The 20436-nt window shown below is 38.3% G+C and overlaps 1 protein-coding gene across 1 annotated transcript in view; it reads right to left on the reverse strand.

The window, feature by feature from the left end:
- The window catches only part of LOC124138174 (soluble guanylate cyclase 88E-like), a 199678-nt gene that overhangs the window by 163738 nt on the left and 15504 nt on the right, over positions 1-20436 (reverse strand). The window lies entirely within an intron of this gene.

The raw sequence follows: 20436 nt of genomic DNA on the forward strand, positions 1-20436 counted from the left end.
CTTAATGCCAAAATGAACCAAGCAAGTCTTCCAAAAACTGAAATATACACTAATAACAATGTCAGTGTTTCTACTCAGCACAACAAGCTGACAGCCACCCCGATTACTCTGTAGTCTACGTTACTCTTTAACATAGTCCCCAGTTTATATCATCTGTTAGAACCGTCTGCCACGCAAGCCCGCTATTTCAGTGCAGTACGTATGTCCCTATGTCCATTATTCACACAGGACATCACAGAGCTGATTATTGGTCCATTTGTTTCAATCATCTGTGTTTCTGTTGGCAGTGATTGCATCCATAGATCACACTCGGGGCAGGGGGGCAGGGCATTGCTGAATTAACTAACAGTGCCCGTCATGTTAAATGTCCATCTGCAGAACTAACATTGACGTGGGCAACGGAACGAAAGCAGCATGCTGTCTACTGGTTAGGTATCTATATCTACCGGCTATAGCTTTCTTTAGAACTGAAAATGGCTTTCATGACATATTAAATAATCTTTGATGACAATTTATTTCTTTTTCGCTTTGACTTATATATTTTTGCTTCTCAAAGTGGCATTAGATGTAATAAAGAACTTGGATATCCATTGAATGATCTTACTTGTTTATTTTTTTCTGTTTAAAGAAAAGTGTTTTACCTCATGGCAAATATTGTGACAGATGTGATACGTGTTTCTTCTTGATATTTTAGTATTTTTAGTTTGGGATTGACAGACGATAAAAAATATTTTTTCCATCACTTTGTTTTGATTGATTAGGTCAGGCATTTTTCATTTTTGTTTTAAAGGGGAGTTGGGAAACTTTGTGTTTTGTCATGTTAAATGCCCAGGTATAATGTTTGAAGCCTAGTTTAGCTCTACCCTGCCACGACAGGCTAAAAGTGGCATTAACAAATCACTTATTTTGTTCATAAGAATTTCTTTAGGATGTCAGTCCTGATTTAAAAAAAGTTAATTTGGCACCTGCTGATTGGGCTTGATTAAAAAACAAATGAAACATTGAACATACAGGCAAGTCTCTGTCACTACCAACTCCACAGAAAATGGGGATATTGTCATGCCATACCAAACTCAAAACTATTTTTGTACTTTATTCATTTAGTGTTTATTTTCCTGAGGCTGTCTACCAGATGAAATCATCACCATAAAAATGTTTGTTTTTTTAAAAAACATAACTGTACAAAATATCTCAGGTTTTACAGGCATAAAATCCTTCAAATCCTTTGTGTCCCCCTCAATTAAACACGCACGCATGCACGCACGCATGCACACACGCATGCACACACACATGCACACACGCACGCACATGCATGTATAATGCAATAGGAATGTGATGTTAAATCCCATTTCACCCCACCTGTGATTAAGGAAATGTTTTCTCGCACTGATTTTGACAATAAATGCCATATTTTGCCATTTTTTCCCCACATTGAATAGACCTGGGAGAAAAAGTCCAAATAATGTCAAATCTGTGAAGAAAAGACATTACCACACTTCTTGTGCCCTCTTGTACTCAAAACACAAAACAGCCTCATGTATCTGTCAACTTTAATATTTCTAAGATAATTACTTGTTTTCATTCTTGTGGCATCTAAAGTGAAACAATCTGACACTACAGGATCATATCTCACCACAGTTGTATTTGTATAATACTTTGATTTATAAACGTGGAACACTGTTCTCAGTTCCCTGAGAATATTCAATATTAATTATCCTGGCAATGCAGTACAAATCATTCCCCATACACAACCATCTCGACACTTAAGGAAGATCGTCAACATGTCTGTTTTTATTTGCTCCTACAATTTCAAAGAAATTAATTGCATTGCAACAAAATGTGTCGAATAAATGTCCCACATGAACGTCATACAATATCAATCAAGAAAAAATTAATTGCATTTCTAAATTTGTAAAAAACTTGATACTGAACTAGTGTGTAGCATGGCACACTCACACACACACACAGTAACACACACACAGTAACACACAGTAACACAGTAACACACTAACACACACTCTCTCTCTCTCTCTCTCACACACACACACACACACACACACACACACACACACACACACACACACACACACACACACACACACACACACACACACACACACACACACACTCACACACACACACACACACACACACACACACTCTCTCTCTCTCTCTCTCTCTCTCTAACACACACACACTAACACACACACACTTACACACACACTCTCTCTCTCTCTCTTTCAAACATTCATGCACACACAAATATTAATCAGCTCGACCTTTCAGAAAAAACATAAAAAGTTTTATTCAGAAATAAAACGAACAAATCCATACCAGGACAACAGTTACTAGTGAGCAGGCAGTGAACCCTTCCTTGTTCAACTTGTCTACAGTTATCACTTGTGGAGGGAAACACTCTCGATAAGACGGAACCAGAGTATTCACCAAGCTGCTGTGTATAAGAGTGAAAGGCCTTGCAATAGTGAGTGACAAAGTAGGCCACTAGTAAGTGTGCAGGAGCCAGTCATCTCCAGCAGCTGATTTATGTGACATTCATCCTCCCCCTCTCAGAATATTGGACATTTTTCTGAGAACTCTACTTTACAAGCAAATACACATCCACCTCTTGGACCAATAAATGACTGTGAAAATCTATCAGTGTTGACTTCCTCCACCATAGCTAAGACGTGCAGGATTCACGTTTTGATTGCTACCCAAATATACTACCGTTTTTGTAGTCAATGTGGCATAAACCCACGCCTGCTCCCTCCCTCCCTCCCTCACTCACTCACTCACTCACTCACTCACTCTATATTAACCACTCCCCGATCACCTCTTTATAACCAGTCCCTCATCAACTCCTTATAACCTCTCCCTGAGCATCTCTTTATAACAGTCACTGACCAACTTTTTATAACCCCTTCCCGATATCCTCTTTATAACCAGTCCCTCATCAACTATTTATAACCACTCCCAAGTCACCTCTTTATAACAGTCACTGATCAATTTTTTATAACCACTCCCCGATCACCTCTTTATAACCAGTTCCTCATCAACTATTTATAACCCCTCCCCGATCACCTCTTTATAACCAGTCCCTCATCAACTCCTTATAACCTTTCTCCCGAAACACGTCGCTATATAAGTGCAATAATCTTGGACGCGACGTTAAACCCAATTTCACCTCACCTTTCTCCCGATCACCTCTTTAGAACAGTCACTAATCAACTATTTATTACCACTCCCCGATCACCTCTTTATAACCAGTCCCTCATCAACTCCTTATAACCTTTCCCAGATCACTTCTTTATAACCAGTCCCTCATCAACTATTTGTAACCACTCCCAAATCACCTCTTTATAACCAGTCCCTTATCAACTCCTTATAACCTTTCCCAGACGACCTCTTTATAACCAGTCCCTCATCAACTATTTATAATCACTCCCAAATCACCTTTTCATAACCAGTCCTTCATCAACTCCTTATAACCACTCCCCAATCACCTCTTCATAACCAGTCCCTAATCAACTCCTTATAACCACTCCCTGATCACCTCTTTATAACAGTCACTAATCAACTATTTATAACCACTCCCAAATCACCTCTTTATAACCAGTCACTAATCAACTATTTATAACCACTCCCTGATCACCTCTTTATAACAGTCACTAATCAACTATTTATAACCACTCCCCGATCACCTCTTTATAACAGTCACTAATCAACTATTTATAACCACTCCCCGATCAACTCCTTATAACCTTTCCCTGATCACCTCTTTATAACAGTCACTAATCAACTATTTATAACCACTCCCCGATCAACTCCTTATAACCTTTCCCTGATCACTCTTTATAACAGTCACTAATCAACTAATTATAACACTCCCCGATCACCTCTTTATAACCAGTCCCTCATCAACTCCTTATAACCACTCCCTGATCACCTCTTTATAACAGTCACTTTTGTATTTATAACCAGTCCCTCATCAACACCTTATAACCTTTCCCTGATCACCTCTTTATAACAGTCACTAATCAACTATTTATAACCACTCCCAAATCACCTCTTTATAACCAGTCCCTCATCAACTCCTTATATCCACTCCCCAATCACCTCTTTATAACCACTCCCCAATCACCTCTATAACCCCTGCCTGATCACCTCTTTATAACAGTCACTCATCACCTCGCTCTATTTATAACTCCACCCCCATTCCTTATAACATTAAATACACCGAATGTCAGCCATGGTGACATAAGACCACTAGAATCATTGTATTAGATTGTTGACATAAGGTGTCTAACTCCCCATTTCAATGATTAGACACTGAGTGCTCCTGAACTAACCTACTTCATAATGAACTGGTTGTTTTGTCCACCAGATCTCGCTCACTGATCAGTGTGAAATGTCACAGTATTTCTTTCTATACAGCACATAACAGGAACTGAATTGATTCATTATCAAAAACTGCTTCGTAAACACTAATGATTTTGGGCAATCCAATATGACTGCATGAGATTGACCAATTTCTTTATTACATAAGGCCAAGAGATATGAAAAACATTGTCCACTTCCATTTTCATCTGCGCTTTGATCTGGATCAATAATCAGCCTGTAAAAGGGTACGGTGGACCAGACAGAGAGATATTGCTTTAATTGCACAGACTGGGGGAAAACGAGATCCATGTTTTACTTAGTTGCCCTTTGTACCATGACGGGAGGTGATCTTCTTAATCGCTGTATTCTTAAATTTACTAACTTTAATAATTACTCTTATACTGGAAAGTTTACACAGAATTACTTCGAAATTACTTCTTGCGTGGCCAAAACCTGCCATAACATTTGAGCAAAATGACGTTCCATCTTATATCATTGATATATATGTATATGTATATATTTCTCGCTGTGTATTACTGTGTATTTTAATGACATTTTGTCTCTGGTAGATTGCCTAGCAACTGGTTGTAGAACTTTATGTTTATACTTCTTGTGATATACTGTCTGTCTGTCTGTCTGTCCGTCTGTCTGGTTGTAGAACTTTATGTTTATACTTCTTATGATATACTGTCTGTCTGTCTGTCCGTCCGTCCGCTAGTGAGGTGGGGGTGGGAGAGAGGGGGATCAGATAAAGGAGAGTGGGAGGCAGGACAGGAGCGAAACTACCATTGCAGCAGAAAAGCAATTGCTTACACTTAAAAAACACTGTTTTCTTTTACACCTAAAAAACACACTTTTTACAAGTAAACCACAATTTATCAATGCAGTAAATTATTAATTCTACACAGTCAAACATGATATTTGTTGTCTAGCTTGAAATAGGAATCTTTAGGCACATGAATGAACTTGTTAAAACACATAAAAGTAATATCATCGATTCGTTTTTTTGTTAAAATTTCATTTGTCTTTATAGATGTTTCTTTAAGGAAAGTAAAAAACTGTGTCGGGGGGGGGGGACACACATATATATATATATATATATATATATATATATATTACTAATAAAACATAATAATACATAAATAATCAATATTTGTTACAATAAAATCTAACATAAACAGTCCAAAATATAGGAAATAGCATTTAAAAGCATCTAATATTTTTTTTAATTTCTGGGGGGAGCATGTCCCCAAACCCCCCTAGCGGGCCCTCAAAAATTTAGTTTTGCTTACAGTTAAAATTAGCCAAGATGCGCCCCTGGTCGACAGAAGTTCTAAGGCCAAAACCTTCAAGAATCTGTCTGTTGGAAAACGGTCTCACTGACATATTTCTTACATTTTCATTTGCCAAAACTTTTCAGAGATTTCTTCAGCTCTGAATTGACCTACAAAACAGGGTGGGTGTGCCATGCGTTAAATAAAATCCACTTTATAGTCTAAAATTGTTTTAAAAAGGTTCAGTGCAGAAGAAACATTTCTTGAATAGAGTATGGCAAAACTACACAAGGATAACAAATAATAGAGCATATTGGTTTAGGGGAAACAGAGAGAAGTGGTTTTGGTTTGTTTAGCCCGTCGTTGTGGCGCAAACTCAAGACTCACATTTCAGACTCCACAAGTACATAAACGAACAGACAATTACAGACAATTACAGACTGATTCAACTGCCTTGATGAGAGCAATTCCAGAACAATAACATTTTCCCTAAAACTTATCATTACACTGGCACCTCTGCATGTTAAGTTTTGATTCCCAGTTGTGCTGTTGAAGTTTTGATTTGTTTTTCCGGGGGAGTGTTTGGAATTGCAGGCTCTGGCGAGGCCAAGTACAATACCATGTCACTACAACAATAACCAGGGGTATCCCAGCAGACTGTGATCATGACTCTTTTATATTTATTTTGTACTTCACGATTCCAGGCTGTGAGTGAGTGAGTGAGTGAGTTGGGTTCAACGCCGCTTTTAACAGTATTCCAGTTATATCGCGGCGTGTCAGCTTAATGAGGGAGGAAAGCCCGAAGTGATGCAGGTCTCAGATGTTTACCACTTCGGTGAAACCCAAGAGCACGGGTATGGTGCTGACAAACCTAGAAACATAATCGGGGCGAACCGGGATTCAAACCCACAATCAGAGGTTTCTGGCGTGCCCAAGGGACGCAACTCTGCACAGCGAATCGCGGGGCCTTAGACGACTGGGCCACCCGTGCCCCCCCAGGCTGTGATATGTCATAGCACACTCCGGTGCAGTGGTTACTCAGCATAACACCAGTGCCACAGGCTAATTTGCATATCACATGACCAGACTTTTCTCTTGTTTGTAAACAAACGTGTTTTTCAGAAATTAGTATAGAACGGACTAATGCAAGTATTTGGTGCCGCTTTACATATTGTTTTGCATAATTATATAGATATGCTACTACAACTGCGACAGTGAGTTGCATGACAATATATATTTATACATCAAAGTGACCGTATTGCTAGCTCTCCGTTGGGCTTCAATGACAGCATGTGGAGCCGTACAACCAATGTAAACAAAGGATAACTACGCAAAAAAATTCAGGCATTAGGATACTTTCTAAATGAACCGTAACCATTCTTTGACATTTGTTTATGAGGTGAGGTGAGGTGAAATTGGGTTTAACGTTGCGTCCTAGATTATTGCACTTATATAGCGACGTGCATGCACGTGTGTGTGTGTGTTTGTTGCTGCTTGTACTAGTCCGAAATTGATGCCGATTTATAGTGCTAGCTCACTGAGATACCATGCTGCAGTTTCATGAATACCCCACTCAGACACAGTATACCGACTCCGAGCCGACCAGTCCTTGTTTTAACCCCTTAATGCCAAGCGCCAGACAGGGTAACAACAAGTACCATCTTTTAACGTCTTTTGCTATGACGCGGCCAGGGATCGAACCCCGGACCTTCCGCTCTCTGGGCGGACGCTCTACCACAAGACCACGGAGGCGGCACATTTGTTTATGAAAATGTGTAGACTTGTCAAACATGAAATGGATGAAAAGCATATGCAATATCTTTAATGGACCGTGAAAGATGTGACGAATCGTCACATGGCGCTGGCCTGTGGCAGAGGTACTCTGCTGGCTGGCTGCCGGCCGCATGGAACTCTGGGTAGGTGAGTGATGTCATAGCGGCCAATTTGGGACAACCTTTGTCTGAATGAACATTTAATTCCTAAGGCTTATTCCTCTAGCCATGACATGTACCGTACATCTCATTCGATAAAGCGACCCCACATATAAGGCAACCCCCCTTTACAAGCATTCAAAATCGATGCTAATTAAAGGGGCACTGATCTAAAGCAATTCCCCGGGACTGGTTGTTGCCTTTGTTATTGTTTTTTTCCGTGAGTACCCAGATGATACAGTAGAAATCTAGACTAGTTCGCGACCTGTGCTGTGCAATTCGTAAGCGCATTTGTCACTTTTATTGATAGTATAACGGCGTATGGTCACATTGATCATTAAAATGAAATACAGTTTTGGAAATAATAAGGAAATGTAGGTATCTTTGTGGGTAGCATCGGTAATGGTGCGAAGTTTTGATAGGTCACATGCTTGGTAATTGTGTGATTTTCGTTTACACTATTTTGACTTGCAACACAAAGTAAATATTTCTCATGAGTATTGCTTATTTTATCATGTTTATATTTTTACAGTCAAAATGTGCAAAATTTTCACTTAGGAAATTTATTAAACGCCTAAATATTCAGTTATTTTACAAATTGACTGAAAAATATGTCCATCTGTATTATTATAAAATGAATTCCAAAGATTTTTATGTTTAATATCATCACCAAGAGACTGTAAATGTTATGATGAAAAGTAAATTTCTATATTGTTTGGCTTCTAATCCAACCTACATAATAATCTATTGTGATGTTTTTAGGCCCTTTCGATCGTCTTAATCAATTTTAGTCAATCTGTTAAAGAAATGGACAGATTTTTCAGTCAAAATGACTGAAATATTTACACATTCTTATAAATTGCCTGAGAGAATCACATTTTACAAATTGACTGTAATATATACATGCTTACAAAAAAAAGTCTTGTGAAAACAACGTCTATCGCGCATCGAAGAATTTCCCAACCAAGACGTAGAGGAACAAGAATGAATCTGTTCAATGCTACAGCAAATGAAGGAATTTATGTGTATAATTTTAGGCAGCTTCCTTGTTCGAGGAATGTATCCGTGAATATCCACACAAAGGAACAATATCCCACACGTCTGCAGCTGTACAAAGAAACTTATTCGATGTCACATGTCTCTGTAACAATCAAATATTTTAAAATATATATATCATTTGGGGTATTATGAGCCGTGTTCGTTTCTCAACTGATCACTTGGATTGTTTCAGGTGTTTCACATAGGTGTCAAGTCTCAAAGGTCGGCTGAGAAAGCCAACGTGACAACTATTTTCATAACGTCCACGGTTCCTAGAAAAAATCCATTGAGTTAGATAACAATGAGCAATCAATCAGCGTCTTATCGATTAACCCTTTGAACAAAGTATGTTGTTTTTACATCGGCACTTCACGTCATGATATGCGTGTATTCCCTTTGTTTTAGTAAACCTAGACATGTAAACACTCACTTTTGATATATCCACTGCGCAAGATAACAGTGATTAATCAATCAACGTATTTTCTGTTAATCCTTTGATGACAAGGAACGATCTGTTGATTCACAAAAAAGTAAATCAACTGATCATTCATCTCTTGCTGGGCTGCCACTTGCATATAACATAACACACATTTCACCTCACTTCAAACCTGTATTTAGATTGAATAATTACCCCAGACACAATAAATGCCAAATGGGAACCTTTGTCAGGTAATCTGAGTGGTGCTACCACTAATTATACCTGTTTTAAGTTCATTAACTGAGCATCAAGTGAATGACGACAAATACACAAGTGTAGGGTTATAACAGAAAACATGGATGACAACAAGGGAGTAGTAATCGTATTATCGACGCAATCCGAAATCCGAAAATGCTTTCACTGCATGGATGCTTTTTTAATGATTAAACTATAACCATCTGGATATTTCCAAATGACGACATCCGATGAGCTCCGCCGTTCTTTTTGTCTGTTTGTTTAGGCTGAAGAAATTGAATAACATGCGCCCTTTGTCGAAATTTTTATAGATCACGGTTAACCAATCAGTGATCAAAAATGCGTAAAACAAATATTACCTCCAAGTCCTTGCAGACGGTAGCCCAGTCTCTTGTCATGCTCACGGGGAAAAAACAATAACAAAGGCAACAACCAGTCCCAGGGAATTGCTTTAGATCAGTGCCCCTTTCATATATGTCTGGAATCACTTGACATTATTTATAAGATGCTAATCCCCCATGTTGATCCCAAATGAATAATAAATAGTTTGTCCTGAAATATTAGCCATTTTTCAAATTGCCTAAGTAAATTTTTTTGTCATTTTACACAGTGACCGAAACACATACACATCTCCCACTTTCAAATCACACTTGCATGAAGGGGCAGTCGGGTAGCCTTGAGGTTAAAGTGTTCGCTCGTCACACTGAAGACCCAGGTTTGATTCCCAACATAGGTACAATGTGTGAACTCATTTCTGGTGTCCCCTGCTGTGATATTGCTGGAATGTTACTAAAAGCAGTGTAAAACCATACTCACTCACACATACTCACTCACTCACTCACTCACTCACTCACTCACTCACTCACTCACTCACTCACTCACTCACTGCATGACCAAGCAAAGTCACTCCTGTCATTTTAACCAGTAAAACTTTAACTATTTTAACCAGTAAAACTGTAACTATTTTAACCAGTAAAACTGTAACTATTTTAACCAGTAAAACTTTAACTATTTTAACCAATAAAACTGTAACTATTTTAACCAATAAATCTTTAACCATTTAACCAGTAAATTTATGCAATAAAATTTGACTGAATCCTCATACATTCATTCTGCAAACAATAGCAATAATGAATATAACCTTTGAAGATCTAGGTTAGAATAATTCTTCAGCAACCCATGCTTGCCTTAAAAGGCGACTATGCTTCTCATAAGAGGCGACTAACGGGATCGGGTGGTCAGGCTCTCTGACTTGGTTGAGTCATGTCATCGTATCCCAATTGCGTAGATCGATGCTCATGATGTAAATCACTGGATTATCTGGTCCAGACTCAATTATTAACAGACCGCCATCATACAGCTGGAATATTGCTGATCGCAACACTAAACAACAAACAAACAAATATTAATAAACATAAATCTATTATAACCTAATGCTGATCACAAATATAAATATATCTATATATTACATAAATCACTCTCTTCATGCTATTTTTCTAATAGTTCTTGTTTGTTAGCTTGTTGCTTAATGATGCGCCCAGCAATATTCCCGCTGCACGAAGGGAGTCGGAAAATATTCAGGTTGAACCAGACAATCCAGTGAAAGGCATCAAGAACATTGATCTACGCAATTGAGATATGATGACACGCATCAGCCAAGGCAGTAAGCTTGACCACCCAATCCCATTAGTCGCCTCTTGAGACAAGCATGAGTTGCTGAAGACCACATCTAACATGGATCTTCATGGGGGTCTGAAGGGTGATAAATGTTTGTTGAACATAAAACCTCTATGTCAGACTTCGGTGAAACACAATCCGAATTGATTGGCCATAAAGCCGCAAATGTCCTCAACGCGACTGGCTGCATTTCCTACAAGCACAGCCCTGCGAATCAGATGATCACAGATTACAGATGACCAAGGTCATGGCCGAGTGACCTCCCAACAAAGGGTATTGTGTGACATGTCAATACCATTTTGCAGGAACATGTTCGCAGTAATTATACAGGACCACGTACTCACAGGAACTTACAAATCCTCAATTCTAAAGTCAGACATCATGATCTGTGTCGTGTAAACCCTACTTTGGGAGACAAAACTTTGATCACAATTAAGTCAGCTTCATTTGATTGGGTTATGTTTCGTAATGGAAAATGTAAAATAAAATCTTACATGACTCAAAGGCAAGAAAATGGTGGAAAATTAATTGAATTTTATTGATTTATCAAATACAGAGGTTTTACAGACTGTTTCATTACTTATCTTATCCACATATTCCTAAATGAATGGTCCTGACAATGTTTATTAAGAAATAAACGACAAGTGGGAGTTGTTTATCGTACAATAAAACACTGCAGGGAGAATAAACCATGAGGGGTTCAGTCATTTATTTCTTATATGAGATATCAAGATTATGTACAGCCTCTTTAAGGATGTTGATAAAAAGGTACAAGCTTTAAAAATATCTACTCAAGTTTTAATAATGATGACATCCTGAATAGAATCCAACCTCAGAAAGTCGGACAAGTCCATTTTATGAACAGGTGGGTTACCTTTGGTATTTCCCACATATTCTCACATCCTCACGTCAATTATCTGAACGTTTTCTTCCAATAACGATTGTCATATCTCTCCCACCTTTGGATGCAATTGTTCAGTCTTCACATTTATCTGCACAACCCAGCTACATCTATGGGGAACAACTCACTAGACACTCCCCTCTCAACGTTTTGTCAAACATACGACGTCATCAAGCGCATGTTCGAATCTCCAGAAATGACATAATGATACAACAATGTTTTAACCAGACTTCATTCTTCATTGTTCTTTATCGCATCATAAACGTTGTCTAAAAGTCTAAACAAGCCGACACAGAGCTGTCAACACACTGATCCCGCAAAACTCCATCTTCCTGAGGCAAGGAGTTAACTGGCTATAAAAGTCCAGTTTCCACCCTTGTCAAACTAGGCTGAGTTATAGAGTTACATTTTTGCAAGACTAATGAGTCGGTGCATACTCCAATCAAATCACATAACGAAATCGACATCCAGTTCATAAACAACATAGCGACTGCCGTGCAGATTTCGGTCGACTGTAGGATTTGTAGAGCATGGGTGCCATCAACTGGATGTTGATAGATATTTTTTAAACATTTTCATGTTTTTAATGTGCTCAAGTGATTTGATGCACTTCTCAAGATAAGACCTGTTTTATTAAGATAAAGATCTTGATTATCGATCAGATCATCTTGATTGGGCGCTGCCATTTTGTTTGAAGCACTGTATACTGTGTCTGAGTGGGATATTCATGTTAAACTGCGGCATGGTATCTCAGTGAGCAAAACTATAAATTGTCATCAGTCCGCACTAGTACAAGCTGACACACACACACACTTGCATGCACGTCGCTATATAAGCACAATAATCTTGGACGCGACGTTAAACCCAATTTCACCTCACCTCACCTAAACATGGTGCGCACTGTAAGACAAACTATCATTTGGGTGTCGCTTTCAAAGAATTTGAAGGTACTTTTAGGATAGTTTAGTCTGAATATTGACCTGCTGTCACAGGTTTCCTTATGACTAGTCAACTACTTGACATGCAGTTTTTTAGTTGTCTATTTTAGAAGTCATCCTAAAGACAACATTGCGGAAGCCTATTAGAGCCACTTGGTTTTTTTCTTGAAATTTCACGATGCTTACTCGACATTTCAAGATACTCACTTAAAATTTTAACTTAATATATCCCTTTAGGGCCATTTATTTTCTTGAAATTTCAGGATATTTCAGATAATGATCTTGAAATTTCAAGACCACAAGTTGAAATTTTAAGATTATAACTTGAACTTTCAAGTAAGTATCTTGAAATTTTAACATAGCATCTTGAAATTTTAAGAAAAAAGTAAAAAACAAGTGGCCTTAAAAGGCTTCTGTAGTTTCGTACGAAGGCCTTATAGAAAATTTGTGTTTATATTTTGTTCTATACTAACAAGATATATAAGTTGAAATTTCAAGATATCAACTTGTAATTACAACTTAGTATCTTGAAATTTCAAGAAAAGAACAAAAAACCAAATGGTTCTAAAGGGCTTCAGTACAAAATGTCAGAAGTTAACTCAAAACAAGTTGTCTGTTCATGCCTTCAATCGAGTGACTTTAGAAATGAGTGAAAATGGAGAAATATGAGTGGTCTGCATACTATATAATTTGTATTGTTCCTTGACCTTAATGTTTTGATGTCTACGGGGGCAAGGGTGACTCAGTCGTCTAAGGCGCCGCGATTTGCTATGCAGGGTTGCGTCCCTTGGACACACCAGAAACCTATGATTGTGGGTTCGAATCCCCGTTCACCCCGATTATGTTTCTAGGTTTGTCAGCACCACACCTGTGCTTGTAGGTTTCACCGAAATGGTAAACGTCTGACACTTCGGGCTTCCTCCCACATTAAGCTGACACGCCATGATATAACTGGAATACTGTTAAAAGTGGCATTAAACCCAACTCACCCACAGACTTTAGAAGCTGCAGGCCCTGACTAAATTGGTATATCGGCCTTGGAAGAAACAATATATAACATTTTCTCTATTTGGTGTAATGGCAAATTATTATCTCATACCCTGTTCTATTAAAATACTAGAGACATAATCTAAAATGATTGTTGGATTTGGCAGGTGTAAGTTTTATCCATTGTCAGTTTAAGTCTTACAGGTTCTACTACACCAAATCTGAACCAGTTGGGACAGTGCAGTACAGTGCGGTAGAGAGCCTTCAGTGCAGATCGAGAGATATCTGCAGGCTGTGATTGGAGGATATTCTGTAAGATTTTTATGTCTTTCAAAAGTAAAACCATCCATCCAGTTATTAAAACTGACCATGTTTTTCTATATTTAGTACTGTCTTTTTCAACATGATGACTTAATTATGCTGAATGTGAGGTGAGGTGAAATTGGGTTTAACGTCGCGTCCAAGATTATTGCACTTATATAGCGACGTGCATGCACGTGTATGTGTGTGTGTGGCTGCTTGTACTAGTCCGGACTGATGCCGATTTATAGTGCTAGCTCACTGAGATACCATGCCGCAGTTTAACATGAATACCCCACTCAGACACAGTATACTGACTCCGAGCCGACCAGTCCTTGTTTTAGCCCCTTAATGCCGAGCGCCAGACAGGGTAACAACAAGTACAATCTTTTAACGTCTTTTTGTATGACGCGGCCCGGGATCGAACCCTGGACCTTCCGCTCTCCGGGCGGACGCTCTACCACAAGACCACGGAGGCGGTTATGCTGAATGTGACCACAGATATTTTCAAGGAGGTGACATTTGGTGCGAAACTGGGGGTGGTGTGTTTAGCTTCCTGTACTCGGAAAAGGAGCTGGCTGAGCTAGTCATTTTTCATGTTTTTATTGCTGCTCTAAGGCCAAACTGTGCACACACCTACAGGTAATAGCTGTTGAATGCTTAGTTATTTTTAAAAAAAATATAACGTTACTATAGAAGTCTATGGGAAAACATTTGGTTGTGTGTAACCTTGAATGGCATTTAGAAGTGATACACATAAGGAAGAGAATTTATGGATGTCAACTTCTATATTATGAAGACCTGATGAAAGAGAAGGAACATACTACGAAACGCTGTGCTCCTCATAATAAAGAAGTTGACATCCATAAATTTTCTTCCGTATCGTCAGGTTAGCTTTATAGTTTAACAAAAGTGTGTCCACTGACAGCCCAAGAAATGGCAACAAGAAAGATTTTATGGTCTCTTCATGCTTCTTCCTTGATAAACAGAGAACCTCATCCGAGTTTCTTTTGACATAAAAAATATCAACACTCTTCGATAAAGGTTCGAAACTCCGCAGCAAGTCATTGACACATGTTGATATATTTGATATCAAGAGACACTTGGGTGAGATTCTCTATCGGTTCTAAAACAAATAAACAGTCACATGCAGTCAAATGGTTTGTGCTTTTAATTCTAGGACGTCGGGTAGCCTAGAGGTTAAAGCGGTCGCTCGTCACACCGAAGACCCGGGTTCGATTCCCGACATGGGTACAATGTGTGAAGCCCATTTCTGATGTCCCCTATTGTGATATTGCTGGAATATTGCTAAAAGCAGCGTAATATCAAACTCACTCACTCACTCTAATTCTAGACACATAAGAAGCACCGCTTTTATCTCAATAATTGCCAGGTGTAAACTTTTTATAAAGCCTGTCAGCCTCTTATTGATGCTGGGCCTGTGATTTCAGCAGGGTTATCAATAAGTGTAGGGTAATTGAGATTTAACTGAGTTCTAAAGGATAAAATAATGACACTATTCTTGAAATCTTGTCTACTGTCAGGTCTGAGAATGGCTGAAAGTATAAGCAGTCAACGCTTATTAGATGAACTATGGTAAACAATATTCAGTGGCAGATGGAGAAATAGAGATTCTGTTGATTCAGGGAGTAGAATCAACTGATTCAAGTGATTTCTCTGACTTAAGTGTGAGTGAGTTGGGTTTAACCCCATTTTTAACAGTATTCCAGTGACGTGTCAGCTTAATGTGGGAGGAAAGCCCGAAGTGATGCAGGTCTAAGATGTTTACCACTTCAGTGAAACCCACAAGCACGGGTATGGTACTGACAAACCTTGAAACATAATCAGGGCGAACCGGGATCCGAACCAACAATCATAGATTCTGGTGTGCCCAAGGGACGCAACTCTGCACGGCAAATCGCGGCACCTTAGACGACTGGGCCACCCATGCCCCCTCTCTGACTTAAACCGTATTAAGGTTGATGTATAATTTCTCTATAAGTTTATGTAATGACCTCAAGTCACGTCAGTTATATTTGTTAATATCAGAATTATCCAGTGAAACAATAGCATGATGTCATCATAATTGTTTAATGGAGGATGAATTAATATAAGTGAAAATTAAACATATTATTAAAAACAGGGCATGTGTGTTGATCCCACTACTAACTAAATAAACCAATGCATGATGCGTAAAAATGGCTCAGTAATGACTATAAACAGTTTTTCAAAATGGCTGCCATGGCATATGTGTTAAGTTCCACTACAGATGACAGACAGCATAATGATGGACGACGAACGGCAGACAAAAAGGCCACGACTTTTACTTGACTTTCAACCAGGTGTGCTAAAATGACCCCATTGCGTCATCAGTGCTAAAGAATTAATACCCAAGAAAGCAAAGATAATAGTACCGTTTCGATGAATGACTCTGGATAAAACTACAGTAGTTCAAGATGAGATACGTAAACAACAACAAACTATAGGAATGGTTGTGATTCTTCCAGGAGTTTGATTAAACAAGCAAAACAAAGCAAACAATCAATATTTCCCTCATGACATCTGTCCAACTAAAGGGATCGGGTGGTCAGGCTCGCTGACTTGGTTGATGTATGTCCTCATATCCCAATTGTGTGGATCGATGCTCATGATGTCAATCACTGGATTGTCTGGTCCTGATTCTATTATTTACAGACCGCCGTCATACAGCTGGAATATTGCTGAGTGTGGCGTTAAACAATAAACAAACAAATTACACAAACTTTCATCATAATTGTTTTTACTTGTCTCTTGGAATTAATTATATAAAAATTAAAAATTGTTTAATACTTCTATAAATATACTACTCAAAAGAAGTTAAGGACCACCCAATGTTTCATATTTCTATAGTTAATCATCTCATTATATCAGATCTTAGTTTTCGCTACCACTAAACAAAGATCTGAGGACATCCCATTATGGGTCACGTCAGAACGAACTTTCGTTAATTTTGACCGACCAATGAAATGACCGACAAGAAATCGACATTAGCCAATCAGAAGGCGGCTTTCTCGAGCTTTACGACACTGGTTTCAAACTATCGACTACTTTCGGAACATATTTTGACGTATTCTCAATTAAAAATGTTAAAACTGATAAGTAGAACATTCTGGAATGGCTTATAGATGACCTTGATTGTATGGGTATAATCATAAAACCCGTAACTGTCATTCAGAATACCCCATGTTAAATATTTTGTGGTTGCATGATCAGAAAACACATTCCGACTGTCACTTTCAGGATCTGGTAAACGACGCTCTGATTGGTTGGATGGAAGGTCGTTCTGATGTGACCCGTAATGGGATGTCCTCAGATCTTTGTTTATCGATAGCGAGTACTAAGATCTGACTTTAATGAGATTGATAGTTAATCGGTCATACAGTGACAGATTTACTACAATAATATGAAAGAATTGATTTGTCCTTAATTTCTTATGAGCAGTATATCTGCATGAGTCATTTGGACAGACTGTTTCATTATCAAAATTTATCAATTTCAAATTCCCTTTTTTACATTGTTTCATGTAGTTTAAACATTTCAAAACGTTTACAAGGATTTTATAGTCATTTCAACAAGTAGACATTTGCATTAAAAGAACCAGTGAATGAAAAATGCTCGTTTGAATTTCAAGTCAAGAGAATTTATTTTTTCCATTTACATTCATTTTATAATACTGTATTCGACGTAAAAAGCGCTGAGGGCGCTCTCAAAATTTGAAATAGGGGGTTCTTATTAGAATAAAATTTTGGCGAAAAAAAAAACAGAGTTGAAAGATTGTAAATTTCATGGTTTATGCTGACAGCCAGAAATGATACAAAATAATAGTCTGTGTGTATTATACACGACAGATATATTTATCCAGAATTTAACTGCCCATAATTAAGGGTGCATATAACACATGAGTGCATATTATACACGAATAAATAAGTCTTGTGTACATTGATCAATCAGAAGGGGTGCTAATTGGGATTGTTCACTAGCCAATATATTAGCAAATATGAATTCGCTGTACAGTTATTTCAACCCAAAACAAATATATGTACAAAGCCATTGTTAATGGTTCAGTAGACTTTATTTTTGTGCTTTGGGTCCCTAACCGTTCTATTTGTTTGCTGTTTAAAGAACTCAGCAATATTCCAGCTTTGCAGACAGCAGTCTGTAAATAACTTAATCTGGACCAGACAATCAAGTGATTGACATGAGCATCAATCTACGCAACTGGGATACGATGACATGCATCAACTAAGTTAGCAAGCCTGACAACCCAATCCTGCTAGGCGCCTCTTATGACAAGAATGGGTTGCAGAAGACCAATTCTAACCCGGATCTTCACATGTACTAACCCTTATACCATTGGTCAAAAGGACCTGTTGCTATTGTTCTCCCTTTAAAGAAGACACCTTGACTATCAAGACTAAAGCTTTACAAACACAAAAAAGTCCCTCTGCCTATGTCATCCAACAAAACTGCTTCAGTGAACACAAAAAATCAGACCCACAAAACATTTTTGACTTCATGTTTGACTTCAATATAAGAGAAACCTGCTTGAACAGTTGTTTAAGATTGGAAGCATGTTATCTACACTGACAAAGCTTTTTTATGAGAAAGAAAATAACACAGCCGATCCAAAAAACAAATAATAACCGATAAGGCCTTCTCAACCATTTAGACCATTTCCATATAAAATATTCCATCACATTGTATTATTCAAAAATCAACATTTTGAAAAATCGTCATCTATTTCTTAACAACTTAATTCACAATGACTGTAAGTTTACATACAATTAAATTACTTACGATCAAAATCCACAGAATTAAATCCATTATTGATGTAAGAAGTAAATCGTTTACACGCCAGTATTCCTGAACCCTTTGTTGACTCTCTGCTACTTTGTTCCTGTCTCCTAGTGTCAATTTTACAGTCAGATCTAAACCCTCATTGACTTACAGAAACCCCAACAGCAATTAACCTCACAAGGTTACATCAGCCTATCAGGTTATTGGAGAACAACCAAAGCTTTCAAGCCCCTTTCATCACAATCCAAACACTCTTGATCTTCTTCCCAAACACATGGCAATTACATGTCAAAGATACAGAAAAGGCTTATGTAAGCGGTTGGAATAAATTGCTCCCTATTTCTCAAGCTCTCAATCTGCTGTTCCAACACTGATGAGGTTATCTCTCCCATGAATCACTCAGTTTTTTTCAATCCTACAGAAGCACTTTTGGATTGATAAGAATGTATGGATAATTTAAATAAGTAATAGAAATGACAGGCTGGTTCCTTATAAAAAACATGCACTAAGCTGCTTATCGGTTTAAATGAAGACATGGAAGTGATAAGGAAATGTTCTACTTCCTATGTGGGTTCTATAAAAATGGGGCTTTTAGTGGAAATATTTACCTAACAACTAGACATCTATCGCACTAGCTTGACACAGGTTTTTGCTAGTCAGACTTGACATCTGAGGCATCAACGGTTTCTGAGTCCACACCTTTCTACAAATAATTGTTTATGTGTATTTATATCTTATACAGCCTTTGATTTTCATCTTTTTTCCCATATAAATCTTTCGTGAATGTTTCTGTAGACATAAGCTGTTCCCCAAATGTGAGCTTCACATAGCAGTCAGACACAATGTGATAACAGACATGAGTAACGAATGACATTGTGTGGGAACAAGTCCTGGAAAGTTATGATCATTTTCTTATAGGTTGTATTTTTTTATTTATCTAGATCAAATTATTCAAGAAGAGACATGTGACGAAAAACATAATTCTTCCATGTCAGTGAGTGAGAGTGAGTTGGGTTAACGCCGCTTTTAACAGTATTCCAGTTATATCACAGCGTGTCAGCTTAATGTGGGAGGAAAGCCCGAAGTGATGCAGGTCTCAGACATTTACCACTTCGGTGAAACCCATGAGCAAGGGTATGGTGCTGACAAACCTAGAAACATAATCGGGGTGAACCGGGATTCGAACCCACAATCATAGGTTTCTGGCGTGCCCAAGGGACGCAACTCTGCACAGCGAATCGTGGCGCCTTAGACGAGAGGGCCACCCATGTCCAAACTTCCATGTCAGAATGATAAGATCTGATAGGTCCACATGATCTTGATAAAATACTGTGTATCCCACCTTGAAGAGAAATAAATTTCTCAGCTGGGTAATAAATCTCTTATACCCCGCCATGGTCAAGTCAGGCTGCACGTGGATTTCTGAGAGGCAGAATAAATTCCATACACCCCGCTGCATGCCTTTTCCAAGTCATGTGACATAGCACAAGCTAACCTCAGC

The sequence above is a fragment of the Haliotis rufescens genome, unplaced genomic scaffold, assembly GCF_023055435.1.
Source record: "Haliotis rufescens isolate VD_foot unplaced genomic scaffold, xgHalRufe1.0.p SCAF_6, whole genome shotgun sequence".
NCBI lineage: Eukaryota > Metazoa > Mollusca > Gastropoda > Lepetellida > Haliotidae > Haliotis > Haliotis rufescens.